General features: G+C 38.8%; 1 long non-coding RNA gene across 1 annotated transcript; it reads left to right on the top strand.

Annotated features, from left to right (window-relative positions):
- The first annotated feature begins 1,634 nt into the window (after positions 1–1,634).
- LOC122842484 lies at positions 1,635–2,172 on the top strand. Its single transcript, XR_006372565.1, has 2 exons — positions 1,635–1,722; positions 1,933–2,172. It is a non-coding gene; the product is annotated as an uncharacterized LOC122842484 (long non-coding RNA).
- Positions 2,173–17,323: the final 15,151 nt, after the last annotated feature.

Genomic DNA, 17,323 nt, shown 5'->3' with positions numbered 1-17,323 from the left:
CTGTTATTGTGAGTAATATATTCACATTTTTTGGATTTCAGTTCTTTTCCCCAAGTCTTAGTGTTTGGCAGTTTTTTTTTTAAAATTATGTGTTGATGCATCTGGCCACACTTAGCTGTTAGGTTTTGTAAAACCCCAAAAAGAAATCAGACTTTAAGCTCTACTTAATAATTAGCTTTTGGCAAGAAAAGTAATTTTGTCTCATTATTATTATTATTATTATTATTATTATTATTATTATTATTATTATTATTATTATTATTATTATTATTATTGCACATTGTCTCCTGAGCTGAGGATATCATTACACCCCTGGTAAGTTCTGTTATCTATTAGCAGATTTGGAGTTTTGGCTAACACAAAGACATGCTAACATCAGGCTAACTTTATGCATGTAAACATTGGCTGCTAAGAGTTTGGGTTTTTAAACACGGTTATATATACGATTGAAAAAGGTTGTACTGTCTTGATACAAACACTGTACAGACAGTGAAGGCAATTTACTTGGTACCACTTGCATGTCAAGCTGGAGAATTAAACTGTAGTTTAATTCACTGTTGCCAAATGAGTTAGTGTTGCACAAGAATATAATAACTTCTGCATAAGCTCACTTCATCCCTTTGTGCCTTTGTAATGGTGCACAAAATAATAGCTGCAGATGGTCTATTGTTCCAGGTAGTTGGAAACAGATGCTGTTTGTGTAAAATGCTAAATTTGTTGTAGACACTCTTTTCATAAACATCAACACTAAGCAGCAAAAAGGAAAAAAAAAACCCTAAAATTTAATTTAATAAAACTCCTAACCAATATTGTGCGTTCAAGAATTTTCTATTGACTAAGGGAGTGATTTAAAGAGTCAAATCTACTTTTTTGAGCTTCACATCGTGTTATGATGTTATTCCCTCAACAAATCCTGGAGTGCTGAGGATCATAGTAACATTCTCACTAACCCTTCCTATGTGAAAAGCCAAATTAGGTTTGCTTATGTAAATGTGATTTGCAAAACATTCCAAAACATATTTGCACATTGTCATGATGAAATGTTTGTGTGTCAAATTTTGAGGAAAGAAATTAATTTAATATAACTTGGAATAGCATAATGTGAAAAATAGATTTCTAATTTTATTCAAATGATCACATATTTATCACTGCTGGCTGACAATAGCAGGAAGATAAATTAGAACTTGGAGAAAGAAAAGCTGAAAAATATAAAAACTAGTTTATGGAGCAGGTGGTCGGGTAATGGAATAGAAAGAAAAATACTGATCATGTGTATAAATGGTAAATAATAGTTAATTTTCTAAATTCTGTGGATCATTGGACCCATTTAAGATGATCTTGTCCAGGCTCCAGACAAAACTCCCATCTTCCCTGGACCTAACAGGTAAGTGTTTGGGCTTATATGATGCCATGTCCAGCTTTTTATATTAAGTGTTTTTCAGAATTAGTGGTTTAGAAAAACCCGTCTCTTTCATCTGTTGTTGGGGTTTGAGGTCAGTTCCTCTACTCCCAGGCCTAATTAACATCTCATTAACAACTCATTTACTTAAAGTACAATCTTCTGGAATTACAGAAAAAACTTGCGCTTTTTAAAAAAAAACTCCCTTAGTCAAAAAAAAAAACAACAACAACAAAAAAAACCTCCTATCAGCAGTGAGCAAATGAATCTCTGCCAGAGCTGGTGTATCTGGGTTGAGACATCCTGTAGAGAAGAAAATGAAGGTCAGGGAGGCTTGAACACACTTTGTTATTGAGCACAAAAAACTCCTTCCTTCATCCTTTCCCAGGATGAATCTGTAAGGTTGTTTATGTTCGGATGCAGCGCCAGTGTTGGGTTTGATTACAGATAATGAATCACTTTGCATAGCAAGTGTGTGGAAGTGCAATGGAGAGCTGTTCAGTCTGAGGCAACCTCTTGTTTTCTCTAAACAGGAGCACCATGGAGAAAAAAAAAGACAGAACGAGGGATGCAATCAGTCGTCATGAATGAGCAGAAAAGTGGAAAGACTCAGAAGTAAAACAATGTCAGCGTTTGAAACCGGAGCACTGACAAAAAGAGGCCCATCAGAGATTCCACTGACTCAGATGACTACAATATGTGTGATGTGTTTCTGGCAGCCGTGACCCATTTCTGCACTGAAGAAGGAGTGATCAAAAAAATCTTAGAACAAATGTTCCTGCTTTTTGCCTTTTTCTGGCTCTCTGCAGTTTCGGGCTCTCTGAGCCTTGACTTCCTGTTGGAGGAAATTCCTGGCCCATCGTGCACAGCCATTACAGACCGACCGGAGTGCCAGCTCACCGCACAGAGTCACACTAATGCCCTGAGGGTCCCATCGATCCACCACTTCCCTGAAGTTAATGTAGAAATCCCACTGTGGTTTAGCATTACACTGGAACTAAAATGTTGGTAGAACATTTATTTCTATTTCTGCACAGTTGCCAGGAATGTTGCCTTGCAGCAAGAAGATCCCAGGTTCCAATCCTGGCCTGGGGTCTTTCTACATGGAGTTTGCTTCAGTTCCTGTGGTCAGCTCCTACAGTCCTAAAATATTATTGCTAGGACTCTTGGACTCTGTTGCCACAGGAAGTGATTGTTTTTGGGTGCATGGTTGTGTGTATCTGTGATGGACTGTTGTCAAAGCATGTACAAATGTGTTAACTCATGTAACGTTTGACAAAAAGCAGACAGTTGGTTCGGTAGTATCTCTTTTATTTAGTCGATTTCACTGACTGTAAAAATGGCCATATGGTTCATAAACAGGTTGGTGTAGTCTTGGTGAATTTGCAGATATGCAGCAAACGCTTTTTACAAGAAGGTTAACGTTGATACTTAGAATTAGTAAGTATTACATTGTGGCGTAGTTACACATCTAATCATTAGTAACCATGAAGAAAATATCCCACCCTCATGTAACCCACCATATACAAAACTAGTCTGCTCCGGTGTAAGAGGAAATGCCATTTAAGACATAGTGGTTTAAATAATGTGTCGTGAGTCAAGACAGTCAGTGACTTGATCCAATCAATAGGAGGGAGAAGGTATTTGTTGGTTTCTTTTGGAAACAAGGCTGTCAGTCAGTCCAGCTAGGTGAGCTACTTCCATAGAATAATTAGTTCGACTTGAACGAGTAGAAGCTGGATATAAACACCAGCCTCTCTGCAAAGCTTGGTAAAGATGAATCAATGAATTGTTTTCCGGCTACATCTGCCATTGGTACAAGAATAAATATTTCAGATTGGCTCTTCATGAATCCTGGATTAGGGTTGAACTGTTCTGAGGAAAAAAACAGCCTATTTGTTGGAACGTTTGGAGGAACATTGGACTTTGTACAGCCTTTTTCATATTATTGTGACATAATCGGTCTTCAAATTAGAACACACACAGTCTTTAGCTGTGTTTCCATTGGCCATATAATTGCACAATATGAGATTTGAAAAATAAATTTGCTTAAGTTGGCATGCCAATTTTGAAAAAAAAAAAAAAAATCATGCTTTTTGGTAAAAGGTTTTGGTACTAGTGCGAGGTCGTTTTTTGGCTGTATCCCAGTTGGTTTATTTCGCAAAACTGCAAAGGAAACCATTATTTATGTTTTTTCATCACACAAGCCACATGATCAACAGCCGGATGTTTCCACTGCCGCAAACCAATGAAGAAGAAGACAGGAAGTACTTAGAGAATCGTGGTTTTTAAATCTTTCTGATTTAATGCGAAATTGTGTTTTGGAAATGAAACTACAGTCTGGTGCAAATTTATAATTCCAAGAAAATCTATAAAGGCTTTGAGATTATAAACACAAGACTTTGTCTCTGGATAGAACATGAATTTAATGTTCTCTTGTGCTGTTTCAGAGAAGCATTAATTACTCACATGTTCCAAATTTCAAATTAGAACACAAACCTTCAGGTTTTGATGGAACCTTTAAATGTAAGCCATCATACTGCCAGCTTGTCAGTGAGTGTATTAATTTATGAACTAGAACATGCTTCTTTGTCTAGTGGGGAGCTTTAACATGTCAGTCTCTGACACGTGCCGTGTCAGATCTAACTCTGGCTGTAGTCAGTGTAGCCTGGAGGCTTTAGCCTGGAGCAGAGAGGAGGCAGGCTGCAGTGGTCAGATTAACTCATGTCTCCACACCCCCAGATATTTCTCAAACTTGTAGTCATTAGCCTCAACCAGCATTTTTATCACACTTGGCACGTATCAATTGGCTTTATTCATGTTTTTTTTTTTTTCTTTAATCTGAAGCAGCAGTGAAAATACCTAGCTGTAGGCATAATGTCTGACCACCAGGGCAAGAAAAACACACTTCTGGGGAAAAATGTTGCCTTCAGGGTAGTTTTTATTAATAACAACCATACATGTTGCTGAGACTAAATGAATATGTCGGAGGATTAGCAGCTAGAAGATAATATGTTTGATATTGCCTGTTTGCAAAGTTTGTGGAGGAGTTGCGACCAAATCCAGCTTCAAGTAGACAGGATGGGGGATTTCTGGAACAGGAGTCTGTCTGTCTGAGGGCCTGTGACTCACAGAGGCAGGATTAGAGATCTTAGATGACCTAACTTTAATGTTTCTGTGCAATAGAAGGACACTATAGTACCCAGAGAAACACAACACACACACACACACACACCCACACAGGAAGAATGACATTTCCAAGGTTTGATTGGTTGATGTACTTAACACTAGTTAAACAGAACAAACCAAACTTCCCACAGAACAGAAGACAAGAAACAACAAAGAAACTCCACAAAATGAGAATATTATGTAAAGACCCTGATGTCGTCCCTCCACTTTTAGCTGCTAACACTGCTAACGTTTGTACCTGAATGTACTACTGATGCTTTATTTGAACAGCTGTTCAACAGTCTTTAGTAAAAATCTACACAGGCTGATAAAATCTGCTTTATTCTAGAGGAACAGAAATGATTCACAACACATTTTTTGGGAAAGCACTACTTTTGTGAAAACACAAAATGGACATTTTCAGTGTTTTTCTTGGCTTCAGGACTGAGCTAGACAAAAAGAGCATAAAAACGTACATGCCAGTCAAACAGAGAATGTGATCTACTGTAAACTGATAACAGAACAGCAATGATAAATAAATAAAAGAAGTTTTGCTTTTTGAAATCTGAACCCTTCAGCAGTTTGTGAAAATACAAAAATTAGGATTTTCTGAAATTGTGTGAAAATCTTTTCTTGTTCAGGTGATAATTTTGTTCATCTTGTTAACAGAATAAATCACAACAGCCGTTATAATGTGTTTACTTCAACTGCTCTAAATAACTTGCTCTTTGAGATTCAGTTTACTTAGTTTATTGTTTAGTTCATTTATCTACAGAAAAGACGGTGACTACTCAGGTACTGTCCACAGTCCATGATTAAGAAATAACAAAATAATAATAATAATAACAGAAGGTAAAGATGATCAAAGTGCAGGTAGTTTTCATCTCTGCTTCAGAGTCCGTACTGTTCCATTACTGGTTCTGCTGTTTTGTTGTGACCAATGAACCTTTTCTGGTTTATTTCTAAATGATGATCCTGTTCTTTACAAAGACCACCCAATGGGAGGAAAAGAAATGACATCTGAATCAGCAATTCCAGACAGCAATTTTCAGACATTTGTAAAATTAAGACTTAACCAGCTTTTATCTCCAAACTGCGGCCGACCTCTCCGCCGTTCCTTTTGCGCAAACTGTCCTACTTTGCTCAGGTTTGATGGACGCATTATCCTGACTGCAAGCAATCAGAACAGTCCACAGTGTTGCTGTCGTCCATTCTTCGGTGCTTTTAGATACAAACTTTGGTTGATTATGTTGTTGGAGGAGCTGTGACCTGCAGACCCTCTTAGAAAAGCGAGCCTGGAACAGAGTGTGGGGCCTTCTTGTCTCACACCAGGGTTGCTGCTTCTCTTTGAAGGCTTTTAGGTTATTTTTTTCTTGTATGAAAACAGAACTGTTATGACTTGATGTGACAAAAGGCTCTAATTCTGTCTCATCAGTTGAAAGGACAATGTCTCAGAAGAAATCTGGCTTGTCACTCTGTATTTTGGTAAACTCATGTCAAGTTCTTTCTTTTCCATTTGTCTCGTATGGTGAGGATGTTCTGAAAGTTTTTTATTGCTTGTAGCTGTAAGTGGTACCAGTCAGAGTTGTCCATAATGAAGTAACACTTTTCTACTGTGGTCCTGGAAACCAGTTGTCTGTTTTAAGCACTTTATTTGCACTGTATTTTGGTTGTCTTGTTGCTGATGTTTCTGCAGTAGCTGCTTCTGGATGACAGCTGATTGTTTTTAAGAGGATTTTAATATTTTTACTTTTGTCATAAACAGAACTCAGGGGTCCAGTTTACTATTTACAATTATTTTGATAAAATTGTTCATAAGTCACAGGCAGCTCTGATCACCCCTGCAGCAGACAGCTTCACAGCTGCACAGCGGTCAGAGGTTTTATTGTTCATGCAGCATCTCTGTACATGGTACCACCTCCAGGTCAGCCTGCTGCACCTTACATTTTTATTTTAGGTTACCACCTACCTTGATGACTGCAGCTACGCCTTCATTTTCCCACTGATTATGTTCGAAATAGGAAGAAATGATTGTATTTCATTTGTCCTTTTGAATTCAGTGTTTACCGTTTTAGAACAACCTTCCTTACCAAAGATACGTTTGTCTGACTGACAGGAACTTTACATGTCTTGTTTAGAGGTGAGGATTTTACCGTGAACAAAATAGCTTTAATATTTCTAGGAAATAATGTCCAACCACTGAAGTTTGGACTGTTTTTTTTCTCGTCATCTATTCACTCACCTGCATGTAATGGGTTGTGGTCATTAACACGTCTCCCGTATACTAATGCTAATTTGGTAGCATGACTTATTTGATCATGCTGTGGTAAGCAGTCATAGTATGCTGATAACATTCTGGATAATGTTAAAGCAGTAAAATAAACGTGGGTAACCATGGCAACCGGTGACAGTTTAAAGGCCGACTGGCTCTTTCTGCAGCCACCCTGTTTCCTGGCTCACAAACAGAGTGAACAGACAGGCAGGACTCGGTTGGTCTGCAGTTGTGCGACATTCTAAAAACTAAAACAAAGTGGGAACATATGTTGTACAGTTTGGTATGAATTCCATCACACAGTGGAAGCATACTTACTGTCAGAACCTCCAATGCAGATACAGAGTCCCACTGCCAAGTGAATCTGAGGACACAGAGAGCAGCACAGCAACTGATGGGGCGAGTACCTTTTAGTTGAGTCTGTGTTCAAGTGCTCTGTTGTTCAGGATTACATTTGCTTGCATCACCAGGGTTGTCAAATTGATGAAGTTGCTTTGTTAATATGCAGAGTTCTCATCTATTTGCATGGGTTTTCTTAAGTTCAGCACACTAAAGAATTTTGGCTATTAGGATTGTTTTTATGAAAATACAGAAATGTTCTCAGTGATTTATCTTAGCATGCATAGGAGAACAATTCACCTTTAATGCTTAGAGGAACAAGGCTTTTGTTCACATTTGTTGAGTACGTGTCTACAATTATAGAACATAACATAAGGGAATGATTGTTGTTTCCTAACATAAAAATTATAATGATTTGCTCTCCATTTTTCCTAGCTTTCTTCTTAATGTCTAGAGACAGTTCTCCTTTTGGGTTTCTGATACAGAAGTCATAATGAAGTTAAGTGCCTCACGAAACAAATAATTCATACATTTTTCATCAGGCTTTATTTTGCTGGTGTCCAAAAAGAGTAAAAGCTGCCACTATTCCTCGTTAATGGGCCTGGTCTTAAAGAGCTTTGTCTGTGTGTTCCAGTCAGTGTGAACAATGAGACGCTGCTGAGGTGTCCTTAACAAGTTCTGGAGTGATTTCTGTGGTTGAAGCAAAGCATCAGACTGCTGATGCACTAAGACGTTCATTAACCCTCTCATGAAGCCACTTCCTGGACTAAAACATTCATCAGCCCCCCCCCCCCCTCCCTGTGGAAGATGTGGGGAGAGAAGTACATCTTTTTACTTCTTCTTTTTGAAAGCATTTTCCAAACAGTCAGGTTTAAATGTAAGAAGGTTTTTTTTAGTTGTGGCTTTGTAAAGGTCAACGAAGCAAACTGCTGAGAACTGTTGGTTCTGTTCTGTGCTTGATTTGTTACGCTCATTGAATGCATTTTTTCTGTACCTCAAACCTGCACACGCACACACACACACACACACACACACACATTCAGAGGACTATTCCACAGACTCTCACACAGCCCCAGGTGTTGAACATGTTGAATTTTGACGCTATTTTAGTCATTGAACATGATGGTCCCAGCTGTCAAACTTCCCTCTGGATACACACTCATTCACACACGCCTGCATGCTTACACACACAGTCCCAAAGCAAGCCTCTATTCAGCTGTACAAACTATAGACATTTAAATCCTTCCCTTGTTTTTCCGGCCTCTAAGTTCTGCTTTTGTGTTCTCTAGTTTTGAGGCAGCCTGTAGGCTGAGCTGCATTTCCATCAACTTGTTCAGTTGGAGATCTTTACATCCCGCTTTTATCTACAATTATTAGTTTAGCTCCAATTCCAGTTTTCTTTTGACAAAGAGGGCCATCAGTTAGCGTACACTTATCAGTGCAAGTGTTGAAATCAGACTGGACTGAACATCCAAAGCATAACTTTTCCATAAGCACAATTCATGTCAAATACAAACTTGGATGCACAAGCTTAACGTATTCCTTTTTATCAACACATGGTCTAAATTATGTGTATTGTCTTAGTGTAGATTTTGTTCATATCTCCCACAGAATAATTCATAGTGGGTGCTCACTGCTAGCTAAAACGTTAGTTGCTAATTCACTACAACAACATTTGTATTCAGTAGAAGCTAAAGTGCTAAATCCAGCTGTGTTGATCCCCACTATGTGTTGAGAACAAAATGTGTTAGAACATATTATATCACTCTCAGCACAGTGAAATTTGTTACTGCACACCTACCTTTATGGTAATCAGGAAGTGATTCTTTGGAACAGTGATTCTTTCACTCTGAGTGTAAAGAGTTTTATAGCTGTTGAGTTTTGATCATTTTGTTGTGAACTCTGCTGCCTTATCATCCACTGTAGGACTTCCATCAGATAATATATGGAATATTTTAAACTTAAATTCATTCTGGGTGTAGAATAAGTCATTGGCTGCATTGCATCATGGGTGGAGAACATGAAGACAGGAAATGGAGCTGCTGCGTAAACAGTCCTCACCCACTTCAAAATAAGAGCATGAATCTAAACGTTTAACTGACCGAACCTTCAACACACGTCAAACTTTAAGACTAAAAGTTTACAAAACACCCAAGTAAATTAGTGCTTAAGAATTTAACCAGAAAAAATTATCTAGGGGAAGCTAAGTGCGCTAAATGCTTTCAGAGTCACTAAAAATGCCACAAGAAACCCTGACAACAAAAATGATCTCTGCTATTTGTGCATTAGCAGAAGTGTGTCCACCACTGCCCAATGTTCACATTATCTAGGATAGTTCAGCAGTTAAAGAGTTGGTTTCCTGCCATGGACTGTAGTTTCAAAGATGTACCATTATGTTTCAAAAGGGTTGAGCTCTGCGTCTTCCCACAATCTCAGTCTTTGCCTGTTCATTTCATTCCAAAGTTCTGTTTTTAGGGACCATTTCTATGTCTGCCAAATGAAGCAGACTGTGCTGATGCTGATGGGTTCACTGTCTCTTACTGTGGGAGTCAAAGTGTAGCTCTTTTGTAAGATTTTGTAATGTGAGGAACTGAAACCTTTGTTGCCTCTTAATTTGTCAAAGATATGAGATAAATTACACAAAAAAGGTAATATTTCAACCAACTCTTTCTGAGTTATTTACCTAAATACAGCTTTGAGAACAGATCTTTGGTACGTTTTGCAGCTTTACAGTAAACTATTCCTTATGCTGGTAAACTAAGGGTTGTAATATGATGCTGTACTCCTGGCCTGTATGAGCGGATATTGAAAAATAGAAGTGTCACAGTTTAGTGCTATCAAGAATAACAGTGACTGACAACGACAGCTGGTTTTCAGCCAATAACAGCAAAATCATGCTGTCCATCAATCTAAATTCAAGATTGTGTTCTTGACTGCCAACCATGAAGTACCTCTGCTCACATTTGGAGTGAATGAGACAACGTTTCTGAAAGAGCCTTGAATTTTCTTTGTGTTGCTCATTTCTTCTTTGTTGTTCATCAGCTCCTTAGAATAAATCTGATGCAATTTCCTTTTCACTACAAGACTTCTTTCTTTCTCTTAAACTTTTGAGTTCACTTCTTTGGAGATGCATTTAGGTTTTATTTTATTGGATTTCTTGTCAGTTCATTAAGGCTGTTTTCTATCAGGTCTCCTTCAATGGTTTGTGTACATTTTTGCAGTCTCTCAGCTTATTTCACACAAGAAAGAATGTGTGGTTTGTGTCTGATCTATGGTAAATGTAAAGCATTGGCCTGCCAATACCAACACTAGCTGATTCAGATGACTTTAAGTAAAATATTATACAATATTGTTAAAAGTATTCCCTCACCTAACAAAAAAATTGGAATTATCAATTAGCGTCCATGGTCAAGTCAATCTCCTATGTATGGAGGCTGGGTTGGGTCACTCAGGTGTTCAGAGAACCAGGGTGGTGCAGCTGGTGGGAAAGTTCTTTGCTACTAAATATTTCACTGCCTTCTGTAAATCCTTTGGAAATTACTAGAAATGTCAGCAACTCAGTCAGAAAGTGGTAGGCCATTTAAAGTAACAGAGTGCAGTAAATAAATGTGTTCTCCATGGTGACCAGTCGTGTGACTGATGCATTCTTACCCGCATGCTGTGACGGGAGCCTGGACTCTTAAAGCTCAAATACATCAAAACATTCTGGAAGACCGTCTACTCCCAACCTTGTGGCAATAAATAGTGGATGGTCAATTCCTGTTCCAACATGACTGACCACCAGCCTACAGAACTCACCCATGAAGACATGGCAAGTTGTGGAAGAACTTGACTGGACCTGTTCTGTCCTCAAACCGACACAACACTTTGGGATGAATTGACATCTGACCTGGTACTTCAGTCAATGTAATAAACAAGCAGACACGTATATTCTGTCAGGTCTTACAGATTTATTCAAACTACCAGGCTAGATTCACTAGCTCTAATATAGTAACAGGGACATTTGTGTACAATTTTGATGATATTCCCTAACAAACCAAAAAATCTGGTAAATATTTGACAGATTTCGAGACATTTCTATTTCACAAAATTTGAAAAAAAAAAAAGCTCTTTTTTTTATACATAATTTACTTGACAAGAACTTAAACAAATATGTACAACGGCATGAACAGGAGGACAAATGATGTTAGCGTGCGGCTCATTCACTAGCTAAAATAGGAGTACATGATACAAAAACAGCCTCATTCAACTGAGGATTCGCTACAAAAATACATCTAATAACAGCTTTGATCTTTTCTAATGTACACAGTTCATCACAGTAATAAATAAGACCCATGTTCAGAGAGAACATTAGTTTTCTAAAACATCTTGTGGTGTGCACTCCATTCTTGTTCATGCACCTTTTCCTGCGCTCAGAACCTCGAGACCTTTTTGAACCAACACGGTTCAGGAGCCGCTCTGCCGGGTGGCGCCCTGCCCTGTGAGGAAGGCGGGTTCCTCTGCTGGGGAACCAGAGTGGACACCAAGCAAACAGCGCGCCCACAATCCTGCACCTCGCCTTGCTGCATCAAGCAGCGTTCCCGCCCTCTGCCGGTTCTGCCGGATGAATTTTAATGTGCATTATTGTTTGCTTTGTTTGTTTGCACCAGAATAATCTATAGTTGGAGAGACGGATAGTTGCTACCGCGGATGCCCCAAAGCAATCTTTGCCAGATGTTCGTCTTGAGAGGAGAAAATGTCAGAGGATGGGAGGAGAGAAAAAGAACAAGTGGAAAGAAGTGTGGGAGTTACTGTGCTTTTCCTGCGTACTTTCAGCTGTCAACATGCAGCAAGGATAATCTCCTTCATCATATATAGCAGAGATAATTGTCATTAAAATGATGTTTTAATGAAAACAAGGTTGGCAGCCTATTTATTGACATAAGATTTGAACTACCACTACTTAAGACTAGCTAAAAGCAGCGAGCTGCAGTTGACAAATGGCTGTTTTACCGTATGATTACCTGCCAATCAAACCTTGACGTCTCCGTGCGTTTCACTGCCGCTCTGAGTGGCTCTGGGACGCCGGGCTGATGTGGAACAGGTCATGTGACGAGCCGAATCAATTACTTCACGTTTCAGCCTAAACTCTCCCCGTCACTTTGGGATATTTTAAACTGACTAAGATGGCAGAAAATCAACTGTGTGAAAAGCAGAGTGTAAAGGTCAAACGCCTGAGCGGTTTATCAGATCAAAGCCTCTTAACTGCACTTCACATTTCTGACCTGCTGAAAACATGACTGTGTGTAAAGGACCGTAGCCATGGTTTCCAGGCTGTGGTACAGGTAGCTCTGGTCGTAGCAGCTTGCGCTGCATTCAGGGTACAGAAGTGACTCAGATAGAGAATATATTTTCTTTAAATATAGAGATTTTTAGGAATTTTTTTAATCTCTAACCCTAAACTGAAACAGACCACGGTGAACAGAGAACAATTGCTAGTGTCAACTTATTTCCCCATAAAGTAGGAACATGGATCTGGGAATGACGCCAAATCCAACTAAACCCAGTACCAGCTGCTCGTCGGAAATCAGATTATAATTGCTGTGCTCAGACAAGACTGCTACTATTGGCAATAGCTAATAACATTGTATTTTTTTGCAGTTTGGGAATGTGCTCAACAGAGGTTGCATTATAGTACTGAATGTGTGGAAAATGTAAAGAGACACAAGATGGTTTAAATAAACCAATTCTAAGGTTCATTTTGGTGAAGAACCTCAATTTTTTCACTTGGAATTTCAGATTCAGACTTTGTTTATTTTTTATTTGTTTTACTTTGGACTCACAAGTATTGACATCTGAGTAAAATGCTAAATCTGAAAATGGCTAAGATATTTTCTTTCTTTTTGTCTTGTATTGTATTAAAACGTCTGTCACCACAGTGCCTCTTGGAAACCCAGGCATTCACTGAGGTGTGATTGTCATAAAGCATCGTAGAACCTCACATGACAGTTCTACTGTCAGTCTGCAGAAAAATAGTAGTAAAGTTTGTCTGATTGTGTAACCAGGAGCGACATGGTGATGCAGTTAGTAGCACTGTTGCCTTGCAGTAGGAAGGTGCTGGGTTCAAATCCCAGTCTGAGGTCTTTCTGCATGGAGTTCTCCTGGTCATGGTGGGTTCTCTCTGGGTACTCTGGCTTCCTTTTGGGCTGTGGGAGGATAATCTGTTCATTGGTTTCTCTAAACTGCCCTGAGGTGTGAGTGTGTGTGCATGGTTGTCCGTTCTGTGTTGGACTGGTGTACCCTGCCTCTCACCCAGTGACTACTGGAGACACCAGTCCCTTCAGAACCCAGCAAGGATGAGTGGCTATAGACAACAGATGGATGAGTAACATGTTTTGGCAATGACAAAATAGCTGTGGTCAAATATCTGCTTTAGTGAAGGCTATTATCATTGTGGTAACTATAACACACTTTATTTTTCAGTGAAACTGTAAATGAATTCAACCACAGATAGGTTGTCCTTTCCAGATTTTACATTTTACAGATTTACTGCACTTTGAGCTGCCTTGTTGCTGAAAAAGTGCTAAAACTTTTTCTCCTAAAGTCATATAGGAAACAGTTCCATGGTGTGCATGACCTCTGGCTCCACATAACATTTTTACATATGTATGTAGTTTTGATCTTTTTACGTTTGCCATGAATATTTTGACAGATATATTGATTCAGAGAACATGAGCTCATCCTGTGGGTTAACACAGACTCAGCTAGCGAGCGCGACGCGTTGCGACCCGTTGTCCCCACGTCCAGCCGTCCTCACCACTCAGTGAGAAAAGCAAACCGAAGCCACCAGAATAACCAGCTTGACTCCTGATTTATTATCTGTTCACTCGTTACCGGCTGCTGTTAGAATTCATTTAACATTTATAACTTTGCATGGTCAATGCCTCAGATTATTTCTGACCCGTTGACGCCTTACAATTAAGCTCTGACCTTGAGGTCCTCCAACCAGAGATCATTAATAGATTCTCACAACTGATTTAAATCCTGTGTTTCTTTCAAGCTGTTGCATCTCATCTGTGGAAGGAGCTTCTCAGGTTTTTTTTTCTCATATTGACTGTGTTGGTTTGTTTAAACAGCAACTCAAGGGAAAAGCCTTAAGCGATTTTTCTTTCTGATTTTTTTATTATAGTTTTTCCCTCCCCCCATTGTATTTCACCGTTAAGCCGTTTGTAATTTTAATGAGAAATAAAAGCGCCAGCCAGATTTATTTGCATCCCTGTAGCACTCATAATAAAAAAAATTAGAAAAAATGATCCATTAATTTAAGTACATTTATTCAAAACCCATGTTACTTTTGCCATTAGGATTTTTCTTTTGGTTAATTGTTTGTTTTGCCCACTGGCTCTAAGGTCATTAGACCCAGTGATGACCCGTTTTCAGCCTACTGTTACTACTGCCACATTCTTATTGGCATGTGGAAGAGTTTGTAATGCCACTCTGGTCATGTTTCCATCAGAAAAGGTTTTTGGAAACAGCAAAATTCCTAACAACTGTTGCAAAAATTTATGCTCACTTAAGGCATTTTTTTTGCTTTTCATAAAAGACTTAATGCACTAAAGGCAGATGGAAACACATTTGCAGAATAAGTTAACATTCCCATCCACTAATAGACCTCTACCTTACCAGAGCCACAAAACTGTACAAACCTCCAGCTCATTGGAGATTCTCTCCATGTAGTTTACAACCTCCACTTCCTGTTTACTACAGCCATGCGTAAGGTCAGCATCTGACCACATTACGGTTTGCAGAGCCAGGTTGATTCGCTCCAAACTCGTAAAACAAAACACACCTAATGTGCAATTTTATTTTTATTTTTGTGACATTTTAAAAGTTCCCAAAGCATTTGGTAGAGAACCAGGCCCATAACATCATACATCCTCTACCGTACTTCCCTGTAGACATGATGTGTTTTCTCACATTTTGATCATTTGCTCCCTGTGGCTCCTCATTCAGTGACTGAAAGAAATGGGCCTTTGTGTAATGTCAATGTTGGTATTTTAAAAGTTGTGAGCTGGTGTGAATTTTAGATTGTTTTTATTTGGATCGCAACTAATTAGGAGAGAATGAGGCTGAAGAAATAATCTGAGTCTGATCCCAATGTATGACAGGTTAACTAACCAACTACCCATCAGTAAGAACATTTTTACTTTGACTTACATAAACTGTATCCATAAAAACCTTCTCTAAATCTGCTTTAACCTCCCAACTCTTGCATTTGGGATGAGGTTTACATTACAGAGATTGCATTTTTATTCAGCAGTGTCGGATTAGATCATTACTGCTAATTCCAGTTCCATTGCTATTTCAAATTATAATAACACCTTGCATTTGATATTCAAAGAGAAAGCAGTGTATTTCTAAAATGAAATGCCAAACTAACCCCTCTCAATCTTATCTTATTCAATATTAGCGAAGAATGATAGTGTGTTGCCCTGCAGGGAAAGTCTTTTATCCTCATGCCTCTAACAAACCTGGATAACGTGGCTGAAAGATGAATTACTCTTGGATTTGTTCAATTGGACTCAGAGTTGGTGGGTGGGTGGTCAGTGCATGCTCCACAGTTTCTGCCCGAGGCTTTGACACGGAAGTAACAGCAGCAAATACACGGCAGAAAAAGAAGCCCGTAACATCAGAGGCTTTCCAACAACAACAGAGACAGAGTTCACGCTGTTTCCAGCCGCCAGCTAAATCTGTTTGTCAGCCGTTTTGATGTTTGAAGCAATAGGTCAACTTGGAAAAGGTTCAGTAGAATCAAGGTGAAAGGGGTTGTGTTGCCACCGATAGTTGTCATAAAAAGTTTTGAGAGTGTCACAGATGTGTTGTACAAACTTTGGAGGTTCGATTTTCTGTGGTGGAAATTTGAATTGTCTTTTGATTTAATCCTCATCTTCTCTGTATTTAGGAACAAAAGCCGATAAACTGAGATCAGCTGTTGGTGATGGAAGAATGGGTCGTCATCAAACTGGATTTGATCCAGACGTTTACAACTAGAGAACAAGTCAAATACCAACGCTTCACACTAGTTGCATGTATTTCCAGAAAATACAATCTTTGAAACTTCATTTAGTCATAATATTTCTAAGAAACATAATGATTAGGTCAAGAAATACACCACTGACTCACTGTCAAAACTTGTGGTCATGACTTTATGATCAGAATAATCAATAGACATACATTTATTAGTAAATCTCTTGCGTTTCTGTACTTGTTTTCTGAGGAAAGGACTGTAAGCTAATAAAAGGCCTCAGCTTTATTGTGTATGCAAAATCTGCAGCAATGTACTGACTTGCTCTAATTGTAACTTTAATCCTTTTTAGTGTTGAGATCTGCTGTAAACATGTTTCATGAAAGTTATAATAAAGACCTCTATTTATGTGCCTTATTACTCAACACTGTCTCCTTTCCTTCTTACCTTTTCACTGGTTGCTGTCTTTAGTTTATGACATCCCACTTAAAACGCCAGCAAAACTCACCACTAACTCAAATCTATCTGCATCTCAAACTGCAGGCGGGTCCCTACTTGTTTCTGGCAAAATCTAGGGAATGTTTTTGATATTCATAACCCTTGAACCTTTTCACATTTTGTCACATTGTAGTAACTCGACAGAACAGCTCAGGTTTATAGAGAGATTATATTACCAACAGTTGGACTCTAAAGTGGGTGACTTCCAATTGTGACATTATTTGTAAAAATGTCACAATTATCCACTTTGTGTTGGCCTATCACATGAGATTTCAGAAAAAAATACTTTGAAGTTTAATGTGAGAACAAGTTATGGTGTAGAAATATTGCTTCTAGCCACTGTGTTTCCCAAGAGTGTGTTGCTCATATTTGTACTGGTTCCTTTGTAGGGACAGAGGAGCAGAAAACCTTTTGCCTTTCATGCTTTTTGTAAGTTCTCATAAAGGACTCGGAATAATTGCCCTTCCATTTCCTGCTTCACTTCTTAGTGGCTAGGATTCACATTTCATCTTCCTATTACTATTCTAACTGTACAGCTCTTCACTGATTTAACATATTCAGCACGGCCTGGCGGAGTGGTCCGTTTTTAAAAAACTCTTGCAGCAGAAGCAGAGATATCATCTCTAATATCAAATACATTTTC

The sequence above is a fragment of the Gambusia affinis genome, linkage group LG13, assembly GCF_019740435.1.
Source record: "Gambusia affinis linkage group LG13, SWU_Gaff_1.0, whole genome shotgun sequence".
Taxonomy (NCBI): domain Eukaryota; kingdom Metazoa; phylum Chordata; class Actinopteri; order Cyprinodontiformes; family Poeciliidae; genus Gambusia; species Gambusia affinis.
Note: the sequence above shows the minus strand (reverse complement) of the source record. Positions and strands in the feature narration are given on the sequence as shown.